Source organism: Lissotriton vulgaris, chromosome 9 (assembly GCF_964263255.1).
Source record: "Lissotriton vulgaris chromosome 9, aLisVul1.2, whole genome shotgun sequence".
NCBI lineage: Eukaryota > Metazoa > Chordata > Amphibia > Caudata > Salamandridae > Lissotriton > Lissotriton vulgaris.
Window position 1 is genome coordinate 985758848 of NC_141697.1, and position 12076 is coordinate 985770923.

At 45.2% G+C, this 12076-nt stretch overlaps 2 protein-coding genes across 3 annotated transcripts in view; one reads left to right on the forward strand and one right to left on the reverse strand.

Annotated features, from left to right (window-relative positions):
• MRPS12 (mitochondrial ribosomal protein S12) overlaps window positions 1–12076 on the reverse strand; it is a 793384-nt gene that overhangs the window by 66935 nt on the left and 714373 nt on the right. The gene's annotated exons all lie outside the window — the stretch shown is intronic.
• LOC147692676 (F-box only protein 27-like) overlaps window positions 1–12076 on the forward strand; it is a 264145-nt gene that overhangs the window by 19838 nt on the left and 232231 nt on the right. The gene's annotated exons all lie outside the window — the stretch shown is intronic.

Sequence of the window (12076 nt, forward strand, 5' to 3'; positions counted from 1 at the left end):
TTTGCTGATTTATCCCTTGTGTCACTTTTCAGTTCTAGACTGCGCAAGCTGTCCGGTTGCAAATATCTATTGTTAAGTTACAGAGGGCTTGGTATCTAATCATTGATTACCATTGATTTACTTTGTTGTATTTCTCATTAGATGTCTTCCTAGTTGATGTCTTGCCCACCCCTTCTTGTGTTTGTTTCTCTCCTGAAGCATAGCCTCTTGACCATCCTTTTGATTGGACCACTTGTATCGTCCACAACCTGTATTCAGGGAACTAATTTATTTTTTCAGCGCACTATGGGAACACATGTTTTATTCTCTCTCCCTCATGTGTTCAAATACCTACCCCCATGCTTTCTCTATTGCTGCCTGTCAGACTCCCAGCTTGTCTTCTCCATCTCAGACCTCTGTCAACAACTGTTTCCTCTGCTTCTAATTCGCTACTTTTCTCTAATTTCACACCTCTACTCCTGTCCTTTTTTCTCGCGCTTTCTTCTGTAGCATGCCTCATACACTGTCTCCAGCTGGATGCTGAAAGAAACAAGCATTTGCAATGCAATAGGTCTCGCAGCATTAAAGTTTGAGTTACTGGCATTGTAAATGACAATGCTTTGCATATTTTTTTTTTCTTTAATTTGCAATTGGTATATAAACATTATTTGTGAATGGTTAGCTGTTGCTTATGCGAGTTAGTGTTAGTGTTTTCTGACTCTAGAGCAAGCTGTGATGGCGGACCCATTACCGTGCGCTGTCACTGTGCCCCTGTTCCATCCTCCCTGTACGTATATCAGGGTGTCTTTGCATCTGCCAGAGCATGTCGGTATATCAACACGAGTGTCCGTTAGCGTCTCCTGTGTCGCTATCTACGGTCTCTGAATGAGCCTATCTCTTCCTGCCGCAGTACAATTTCAGTGTTGCCTGTTAATACTTTGTCTGTTCTGTGCTCGTGCCTGTTAAACGCCCTGTGACAGTGTCTCCTTCACACAGTGCTGTCCTTGATACCCGTCATTACACTGTCAGTGTCTCATTGCCCAGTTTCAGCTAGTTAGGACAAAAAGCATGAAATAGTCACAGCAGGGTCTCCCTATAGTGTGCTGTCTCCCGACTCCCTGTAGTGTGCTGTCTCCGTAGTGTGCTGTCTCCCTCTAGTGTGCTGTCTCCCTCTAGTGTGCTGTCTCCCTATAGTGTGCTGTCTCCTCTCCTAGAGTGTAGTCAGTTTTCCGTGCCCAAGTGTAAGTGAATGTCGGCCACTTGACTCAATGCCTTGCCATCCTAATGCACATAAGTGTATCCCTAATTGAACATGTCAGTGTCTCATCTCCATTCTGTCCGTTTCCAATGTCCCAGTGTACTGCATGCGACTCCTGTCCTAGCGGTCACCGTCTCTTGTTCCAGTGTACAATGGTGTCTTATTCTCCAATGCTTGCACCAGACCTAAACAAGGAATGAAAGCAGATAGCTTTCTGTCTTGGAGTAAAATAATTGTACTCTAAGACAGCCAGGCGCCTTATATTTCTTGACAGTACCGCAGTTATTTGTTCTGCGAAGCGCAGCCAGGGATTGGTGCAATATCCAAGCAGTAAATGACCTGTCAGTTAACAGAACACCACAATGACTATTTCTCCCTGGGGCGGGTCCTCTAAAGAGGGCTTTGCTCCCCCAGTTTGGTTGTTTGAGCTGTGTCACAAAGTATCCCTAGATGAAATAGGTTTACTAAATATTCCTACCCGATGAAAGACACACAACCTGAAAATGCGAGGATAGGGCACCTGTTCAGCAGCCCAGGGACTGCTGAAACAATGTCTCTCACCTTGTTCTCGCACGACAAATAACAAGTAAATCATGAAATGATATAAACCCCTATGAACTGCATTTAATACTGCTTCCTGCAGTGGGAAAATAACGATAATTTAGTACAACACCTATGAGGAAAAATAAATTAGATATTTACTAAGTAAGCTTTACACACTAATCAGTACATAAGATGTGCATCTAGTAATTGTATACATTCTTGTTCATCAGTAAACTAGAGCCCAGTGAAAAGTGCAGTTCCGAGGTAGTGTCCCAAAGTTCCCTGTCCCCATTGTGCACCCCGGATGCAATACCTCGAAAGTTTGGACCTGTTGTTGCACTTACTACCTGATAGTGGAAGGTGCTGTAAAGTCTGCAGCAGAACTAGCTCCCACAATGCAGTTTGGATGCATGGTTTGTAAAAGCTGCACTTTCCCAAGTAATGATGCTGTCTGCAGCGCACATAAAGCGACAATTTTACAGGCTGCAGCTTAGCACAGCATTCACCTGCCAGACTATACCGCTTTTATCTGCATGATATCGCTCTAAACAAGCTGGAGATTGGGGAGGGGGCAGGGTGGAGCGCTTGCACGTGGGAGGTTGTTCTAACCCCCTCAGGGAAGTTATTTTCGGGGCAAGATCGCGTTAAATAATCCTTGGCTTTATGGGTCGCCCTCTTTATGCAAACCTGCAACAGAGTTACAGGGCTATCCAAAAGACTTCGGTGTGAAAAGCAACCTTAAGAAAGATCTCATGGGGGCTTCATACCTACGAGGAAGGAAATCGGAGTTTTTCCTGTCTGGTTGTTTCTGTGTTTTTTTAAGCAAACCGCCTCTCTTACGAAAGATCGAGCCCACAGCCAAACCCGGGCTGTCCTCTCGCATTACAGACAAACACAGCGGCCTCCGCCGACACCAAGTGCAACAGAATACCTTACACCAGGCATTATTAATGAAGGAGACGGATTAATTTCCTATTTATGAGAACCTAACCAACTGGCCAGTCCGCTGACAGCACTATTAATGACTCTTAATGCCCCGCAGGCGGTAATGGGGCCCTCTGGGACATCCGGGAGCGCAGCAATTTGTATTAAGGATTTAGACATAACAAAAAAAAAAAAAAAGACAAACCTCGAGGGAGCGAGGCAGTTGATCAGCGGGCGCCCCGGCGGAGCGAGGCAGACAAATAATAAATGACCGGCCTGCGATTAAATCAACCTTCTCCTTGAAGTGTTAAAGTGTCTGGCTGTCACTTGGAATGTAGCGCTTGTTAAAACCTCCTGGGCGCTCCAGGCGCAGAGGCTGCGAACTGGAAGGCGAAGCGGAGCAGGGAAGGAGAAAAAGAAAACACAGAGGGGACGGAGCTCGGGGCGGGCTCGGCTTGACAAGTTAAGCTTCTGAGTCATAATGTTTTCAGTATATTTGTATTTCCGAAGGGGCAGTAGGTCCGTGGTTTCCTGTTGCTCTGGGCTGGAGTGCTGAAATGAGGTCTGCTGCTGACACGGAGGAGGACACGTCTGCGCGCGCACTCCTAAAAACGAAACCTATGGTGGGGGCGGGACTTCCGTTTTGTGAAGCCCGCGCCCACGGAGTGCCTGGAGGAGCAGTGGTGCCCGAGGGAGAGCCCCGCGGTCGGAGGCTGCACAAGTCCGGAGTGCCGGTGAGCGGGGAAGGGGGGGATGCCTGTATGTGTGCGTGTGCGTGTGTCTGTGTGTGCGACGGCGGAGGGAGGGGAGGGGGGGATGTCTCTACATGCGTGCATGTGTGCTTGTGTATGTGTGTGCGCATGCGTGCAGGGGGGGGTGTGTGCCTGTGTATGTATGCGCTTCCCAGGAGACAGACATGGCGAGCGCGTGGCCTGCGCCGATCGCATTTTGAGAGAAGCGCGCGGCCGGCACTGTCTCCTGGGAAGCAGTGTCCGTAACAATAGATCTCGGCGAGTACAGTGCTTACGCACTGTATCGCTACGAGACCTAAAAAGCTGATATGTAGGAATATGATGGTGGAGAAGCATGGCGGCGAAAATACCAATGCAGCTGATCAGCATTCCAGCTCAGGCACCAAAGGGCTTTCTATCCAAGAAGAAATAAACTGGTAGATATCAAATCTTTCAGTGGCTTCATGCTCCCTAATCCTGTTGATCTAGCAAAGCCCCCTTTCCAGGAACATGCAGCATAATTTGGTCATTCAGAAACGTGCAGCAGGATTCGTTCATGGAAAACTGGGGCACTTCCTGACACCATAAGTGGCCTGTCTCCCACTACTTGCACCTCTTTATTTTTCTTTATGTTCGCAGTTTTTTTATAGCGCCAACGCGACCCAAAGGGCATTGGAGTGCTTTACATTACTGTAGGAAACTGGACTTTCTGCAGGTGTTGCCCACCCCAATTTTTGCCCTAGTTTGAACAGCTAGATGCTGGTTTTCGACTGACAGTGCACTGAAGCCTACAATGCACTGAAGCCAGGCTCCAGTGCCAGTGTTCTTTCCCCTGAAGTGACTGGACTAATTGGCATCCCCAATTGCATAGAGCTTACCTCTCTTATAAGTCCCTGGTTAGTGGTACCCAGGGCTTGGTTGGTAAAGGGGTATTCTGGGCTTGCAGCACTGGTTGTGCCACCCTGAGTGACCCAATTAAACTAATGACAGCAGGCCTGCCATTTCTGACTGCAGGAACAGTATTCTATGCAATATTTTGACCTTGTGTGACAAAGTTCCAGCACTGCTTTTAGTATATGTCAGTCACCCCTAGAGAAGGCCTCTTGTGCCCAGGAGGCAGGGTACAGTATATTAAGACTGTAGACATTTAGGTGCCAACCTATGTGTCTATAGTGATTTTACCATTAAAGTGCACTATAATTATAGGCGGTCCATTGGGTAACGTGGGACTGCTACCCAGGTATACCGAGATTGCTAGCGTCCTTATGGTACCACCTAAATATATTGAGTTTGGTGTCAAACAACTTGCCTTCTCTCTCTAGAAACGAGTGGGAAGGTTGGCATACACCCAGGTGCCTACCTTAGAGATTGCCCATCTGATTACCCCAGTTGACATTTACTTTGGTTGGCAGGCCTGGGTTTCCCGCTCCAGCTGCCGCCAAGACAGGTTTCTTATCTATTGCCAGGCTGTGTTTGTGCTCTCAGGTGTCAGAACAAAGGCTTGGGCAGGAAGAAGGTCACTCCTCCCAAATGGGCTAGAGAAGTGAGTCACCAGAGTGGTGAGCTTCAAAGGCTTCACGCCTTTGATATGCATCTGGGCTGTCTCCCTGAGGAGAACAAAGCCCCCCTCCCTTCTTGCCCCATGCGTGCTGGACCCAGGAAAGGTGGAAAATTAGGTTTGAAGGAGGTGTACACCTCCAGGAAGGCTAGCTATGTCCCCAGGGTGGGCAAGCCTGCTTTGCACACCTAAAGTAAATCTCTACTATCTTTAGGAGGGCAGAAATAGTGGGTTGTGGGTAGGAAAGGTGACCTACACCACCGGCTATGGCACCTCTCTGCAGATTAGCTGCAGGGAGTCGCTGCCCATTGGCTACTAGATCCCGCACCCCTATCTACCCTAAATCCAGGATTAAAGGGACACCCCTGACACCAGAATCTCAGATCTGATAGACATACTTCAAAGAAGGACACCAAGAAGACCGTTTTAACCAACAACAAGACTTTGCCCCTGTCACAAAGCAAAGCAGGGATACTGGATCCATGTGGCAGCCTTGCATGAGCAACTTTTGTCTGTGGACAAAACTCTGCACTCCCTGGCAGAGGGACCCCTGGTGGACCAAGAAGCAGTCTGACTCCCCTGGACTGGTGGCAGCAGTCCCCTGCAAACTGCAGGTAAAACGACGTGCTGAATCCGAAGAGAGCTAGTCATCGGGCTAGCGGAGAAATCGCCCAAAAAGTTACGTGGTGCAGTGCATTCTGGGAGTTGTAGTCCAGCTCTCACCGAAGTTTCGAGCTGCTACCACAATTCCCTGGATCACCAGGCATTGAAGTTCCTTTGGATTACTTTTATGGCAACCAAGGCTTGTTACCCGCCAGCATGGCGAGCCACCCTTTAAGGCGACCCTACAACAAGAGAATCTCAATCACAGAAATAGCGACTGATGTCTGCAACGACCACGCTCTTGTGTACTTGCATTTTCTTCCTGGTGGCGTCGTCCCTGTGTTCTAAACTTTGTAGCTCTGACCAAGCCCAGAAAACTCAAGTTTGGTCTCAAAACCACCGAATGGTTTGATGAGGAACTTGCTGAGCTTAAATGCCACACCCAACACCTGAAAAGGCAGTGGTGTTAATCACAGACAAAGAAAATAAAATCGGCTCCAAGAGACCGAGTAGAGGTTAACACAAAGCATTCAAGAGCCGAAAAGTACTAGCACTTAGAACACAGTTACAAGGCACCTAGCAGACAAAGAGGTAGTCTTTTATCTACCTGAAACTGTCCAATGGAGAAGCCCTAAAAATGGATCCATGCTCATCCGAACAACACTGTAAAAGAATGTCTTGATTGCTTCGAGGGAGGATTACTAAAATCCTTTAATCTATTGTCCGCACCCCACAACTACTACTTTACCACCAAATCCCTAAGTGGGCTGCAGTCTTTCATCACACTGATGGAACGGCTAAAGTTCTGATTCTGGACACCAAACTAAAAGCACCCAAATCAAGGGACCAAGGTCTGTTTTATTTTTTAAAGAATTCTCCATAACCCCCAAATCACAACAGACCTACCTAATCGTATCAATGCCTCCATTTTATCTGGCATAGTTGCTGGCCCCCAAAAACACACCTACATCACCCCATTCCCTTTCTACAAAGACAGTAGCCCACAATTGCGAGTGCTGTTTGTTTCTTTAGCACACTTTCCCCAACTTTCCCCAATGTCTGGTGCACACATGCTAAGATTTTCCTGTAGTGGGTGACTAAGAGTTGAATTCTACAACGATTTCCCATCTTCTTTGTGCTTTACAGTCCAGTGTTCAAAATCTCACTTCTGTTGTTGGCAAACTTAACAACCATCTATCATTTCAATTCAATATAGCAGCAAGTCATCGCAGACCAGTCTTTTGTTGCTCTGCTTGCATGATTGAAAGTAAGTATTAGAACAAGCAAATCTCACTTCACAGGTGCAAATAAATGACAACCTTCGCATTAAGTAGATAAACCAAGTGAACTATCTCAATAAATGGTCTGATGGTAAATGAAGGAAATACGTCTCATGGGGATTATAATCCTAGATGCGTGGAGACCGTAACTTTTTCCTTTCTTGATTCAATTCCAAGATCTATCACTGCACAAAGTGATGAGCTATGAGAAATCTGGCAAAACCACCATGTCTGAGTTACATAAGAGTCCCTTGGAAGTAACATGGTGTACACATCCCATCTGGCCTTGTGTGAGACTGGTATCCTGCCGCATTCTCCAGTAAAAGGAGGAAGCTATGTAAAGAGAAAAAGAAGGAATCATCGAGGAATTCACAAGTGAATGATCATCCTCCTTTCTACTGATTCCCAAACTAGACAGAAGGGGGTGCTTGTGTTGGATACCTACCCTCCGCTAGCAGTGAATGTTTCAGTGGAAAGTAGCCTAATGTCCTAAAAAAAACCTCCAAGAAAATCAGACCAAAGCAAAATGTCTTTTGTCACACTCCAGCCCAGACCATACTCTGGGTTCTAGTCCTGCTGTAACCTGCCCTTTTACAGTAATTAATAAATACAATTCTCTGATCTCCTCAAAAATACACTGAAGCCGGTCTAAATGATGGCAACATTTTCTACAAACTGAATATCAGGTGGGGTGTGCGCTCCTTACAAACTGGGTGATTAATCAACAATTCCAAGAAATGATTCCTTGCTCAAAGATTTATGTATTACTAATATTAGGTATAGGGCAATGGGGTAATTGAGTCATAGCAACTTTGCGATGATACAGGACTTGCAAACTATTGAAAACCCATGAGTTAGAATGGAAGGCCACAATGAGCTATCCACAATGAGCTATCCACAATCGCATGTGGAGAAGTAAACAAGACGTTGATGCCAATTGGCAGTGCCAACGTTTTGGTCAGGTACTTGCAAGAACACTGAGTAGTGCTTGTTCACGATAGCATTTCCCCTTTTTGTCCGGAGAAGTCTGTAGTGTAAGGTATTTATCCTCCACAGTTTATATGCAATACTTAACTCTGTTGGTTTTTCAAGCTAGAATAATAAAAGGTTTATACACTGTTTGTGCTATGCTTTGAATTATTTATTTATGGCGAAAACACTTGCTGTTCAAAGGCACTCTGCAGTGACTGAGCATTTAATGCAGCCTGGAGTTCCTAATTTAGGAGCTGTAGTGATTGTTTTGTTGTTGATGCTGATGCAGGGTTCTGCTTGTAAGTTTTTTATACTCGGGTTACGTTTCCGGCTGTGATGGTTAATGAGAATATTTTTCATGACTACATTCCCCCTGGCTGCCAATGCATATCGTCCATATGCACTGCTTGAAATTTCTCTCACAGTCTAGGAGCACAAGACTAGGTTTAATAGTGCCCTTCAACACTTATTTGGGACAGTTCGGGTGGACTCTTTACATATTGAAGGGGCCACATGGCAGGCTATATCCCATATCCAGATTTGGCTCATATAAATGTAGTGCAGACTCGCGCTTTATACAATATTCTTATCATCCTCTGTAGATATCTTGCGCAATATATTTCTCATGCTTTAAACTCTAGTCCAGCTAGAATTAACCTGCAAGCGCAGGCCCAGCATCATGTAGGGCCTGCCATTAGTCTTGTCATTTTTCATTCCCTTATGGGCAAATAGTGAAGAAATATCATTTTGTATAGCTCCAAAAAAAAATCAACTTGAAGCTGTGTTTCCTCTTACGGGACCACAAGATGATCACTGAATTCTGGCCATGCACTTATCCACTGGACTGGTGCCCACTCTAGCTGACTGCAACACCTGGGGGACTTTTTTTCCCACTGTCTTCTACCGAACGATCTCAAAGCAGATACAGAATGAACATGGGGCAGGTCCTGTCCTCGATTTGTGAATTAAACTTGTGGCTAATTTTCCCATTGTCTCCGAAATGATTCCTTCTAATGTTAATGGTGAATCAGCCTCTTTGGCTATACACCAGTGATTTGCCGCAATAGCCAAGCGCGATTGCGAGTTGCTTTCATTATTGCTAATGTATACACGTCTTTAGGACGTAACAGTTTGGTAAGCAGACCTTCAGGACTGCAATTTTTTTTTCCTTCATACACACTGGGTGGTCTGGCATCCTTGTCAGAACTAGTCTTGCCAAGTGGCGGGACTGGAGACTTGAGGGACGCCCTGAAGAAGTCGTTGGCAAAATTAGGCATGTTAACAAAACACGTGTTGGCTACATCTGGCTACATTTGTGCATACCTCTTTGTGTGAAGGCTTCTACTAAGAACATACTTGTATGTGGAGAACTGCTTGGAACTAAATAAAGAAAAGGAAAAAGAAATAAACTACCACAGTGTGCTGCAGATAAATTATATTAATGGACATTTGAATTGGGGGTGCTCAGGAAATTGTATATACTGTCTTATAACATGACCAGGATTTTTATAGTATATGGTTTATTAGCCATGCATAAAGAATTTTTTATATGCATTTGTTTTCAAATTGTGGCACAAATACTCCATTTTAGGACACAACAGTTTGAAAAATATCTTAAACTTTCTTTGTGTCTTTTGTTTTATTATATTGTGGACGTGTATGAATGAGAGAGTAAAAGGGTGTGTCCTGTTGTCTCGATCCCTGAGAGGGTCGTGGGTGTTTTGTCCTGGGGTGTCAATTCACTTGTTTTTCTGGTATGGTTAGGAGGGCAAGTGAGGCACTGTAGCTAGTCGGTCTAGGGCCTTATAGGAACTGAGATAGTATGGAGACTCTTTGCCTTCATGCCAATGTTCTGTGGTTCCAAGCATAGTTCTGTGGATCCAAGCATAGTTCTATTCCTGAGCAGGATACCTGCAATGATTCTTTGTAATGTTAAGGGTGAGGCAGCGTCTTTGGCTATACGCCAGCAACTTGCCACAGTGGCAGTAGCCGAACACGAGTTGCCTGTCATTATTGGAAATGTATAAACTACTTTAGGATGTCACAGTTTGGGAACCAGAACTTCAGTACTGCCACTTAGCAAGCCTAGTTCTGACAAGGATGTCAGCCCAGCCCGTGAGTTTGGTAAAAAACAATTGGTATAAATGTAAAAAGCAGCAACAACAGAAAGATGAACAACGTGAAGGTTTTCCACCCTGGAGTACTCTGCAAGATAATGCGATTTTTATGATCGCACTTGTGGGGAGGAGGAGGAACAGGAGAGCCCATCCGCCGCAGAATGAACCCGGACTTCCTGGTTGCCACCGAAAACGAACCCGGAAGCATGCAACAGCGCTCTAGCCTTCGACTGGCTGAAAGGGGAGGAGTCGCATCATCAGGCGGAAGTGAATGGAGCTGAGGCGGGGATAAGAGGCATAGGCGGAGAACGGATGGTGTGCGGTGACAGCGAGGAGAAAGCAGAGCACCCGGAGGAGGAGGACCGAAGAGTGGAGAGCGAGAGGAGAGCGGAGGAGGAGGACTGAAGAGCAGAGAGCGAGAGGAGAGCGGAGGAGGACCAAAGAGTGGAGAGCGAGAGGAGAGCGGAGGAGGACCGTAGAGCAGAGAGCGGAGAGAACAACGTGGAGAGACAACGAGGCGTTCTGTGTACTGCTTCCATACCCGGTGGGCTGAAGGAAGGAGAAGACGCCACGGGTCCCTACGCTGCGGTCCGTGAGGCGGGCCGTAGCCCAAGGCAAGTACCGTTACAAGGGGCCTTCTGGTGGGGCGTGTGGGGAGGGGGGAGGTAGAGCACCTGAGGGCGGTGGGAGGTCGGGCACGGTCGGAGGTGAAACCCATTAAAAAGCCCTGCACCCTGAAATCCCTCTTTAATTTCTCCACCCACCTTGGTGACGGTAGCACAGTGAGACCAGTACAGTTTGTAACCCCGGTTTTCTTTTCCCTTCCGAGGCTCAGAGACCACATGGACGCCAAAAGGAGCCAGATGGAGGACCAAGAAGGTTGCATTCCTGAAACCCCTGATTCCAACAGTGACTTTAACAAAATAAACATCCCTTAGAGTACATTAGCGTGGTCTTGTGTTCCATACCCATCTAACCCTTGACAGCACTAAAATACAAACTTCAGACAGGTTTCAGTCATTTAATACATTCTCTCCTCGTACCTTGCAGTATTCATATGACCAACAGTGTGACAGAGATGGATGATCTGACTGCAGACCAGAAGAGTACATGACTGTGAAAAGTGATAATCCACGTTCCTCCAACGTGAAGATAAAGGAGGAAAGACCTCCATATTTTTTTTAAGTATTTTTTATTTGCATCAAAAGTACACAAGAACCAAAAAAAAAAAAAATCAAAAATATACAAAAGTCACATTTAGGCATTACATTAATCCCAAACGAAAATACGGTCATGTAAAAAAGAAAAGAAAGAGGAGAAAAAGAAAGAAAAGATGCCATTAATTTAAGACATAAATGTTCTCCAGATTTTGTCCATTTTTTGTTTAGCCCGAAGGCCCTTTGAGTTGGCAAGAGTGGTCTCCATAGCATAGATTTCTTTAACAAAGCTCCACCATTCCATAACAGTTAGCGTATTTTTCTGAATCCAAGCTCTGGCAATAATAAGTCTTGCACACGAAATTAAAATGTTCAACAAATCATTAAATTCATTTTGACCCACGCATGTACCAATCAGTACATCAGTTGAGGAAAAAGAGATTGGTTGATTAAGTCTATCCGAAACCACCTTAAGTATACCACTCCAGTAATCTTTAAGCATAGGACAAAATAGAAACATGTGAGTTATATCAGCCCCGCTTAGATCGCATTTAGGGCATTTCGTACGTTCACTAAAATTATTATTCCTTGTCCATTTAAGAATTCTCTCTGGGGTATGATACAGTTGGCATATAGATTTAAACATTTGCAATTTAAGGCTAGAGGAATGAACTGACATATCTAAGCTCTTAAAAGATAAGGTAATTAGATCGGGTGGTATATTTGCAGCTAGCCTTGTATTCCATTTCGCAGTTAATTTTATTAAACCGCTAGTATAAAAGACCGCAAATAATTTGTATCCTATACTAATCAAAGCTTGGTCTGATTCTCTATAAATACAATCCCAAAAGTCTGAATCGATTATCATATTAAGTTCTAATTCTTTCACTAAATAATCCTTAATTTGATAATATTTAAACCTAGCCAGTTCAGATAAATTATAGCATTGCCTCA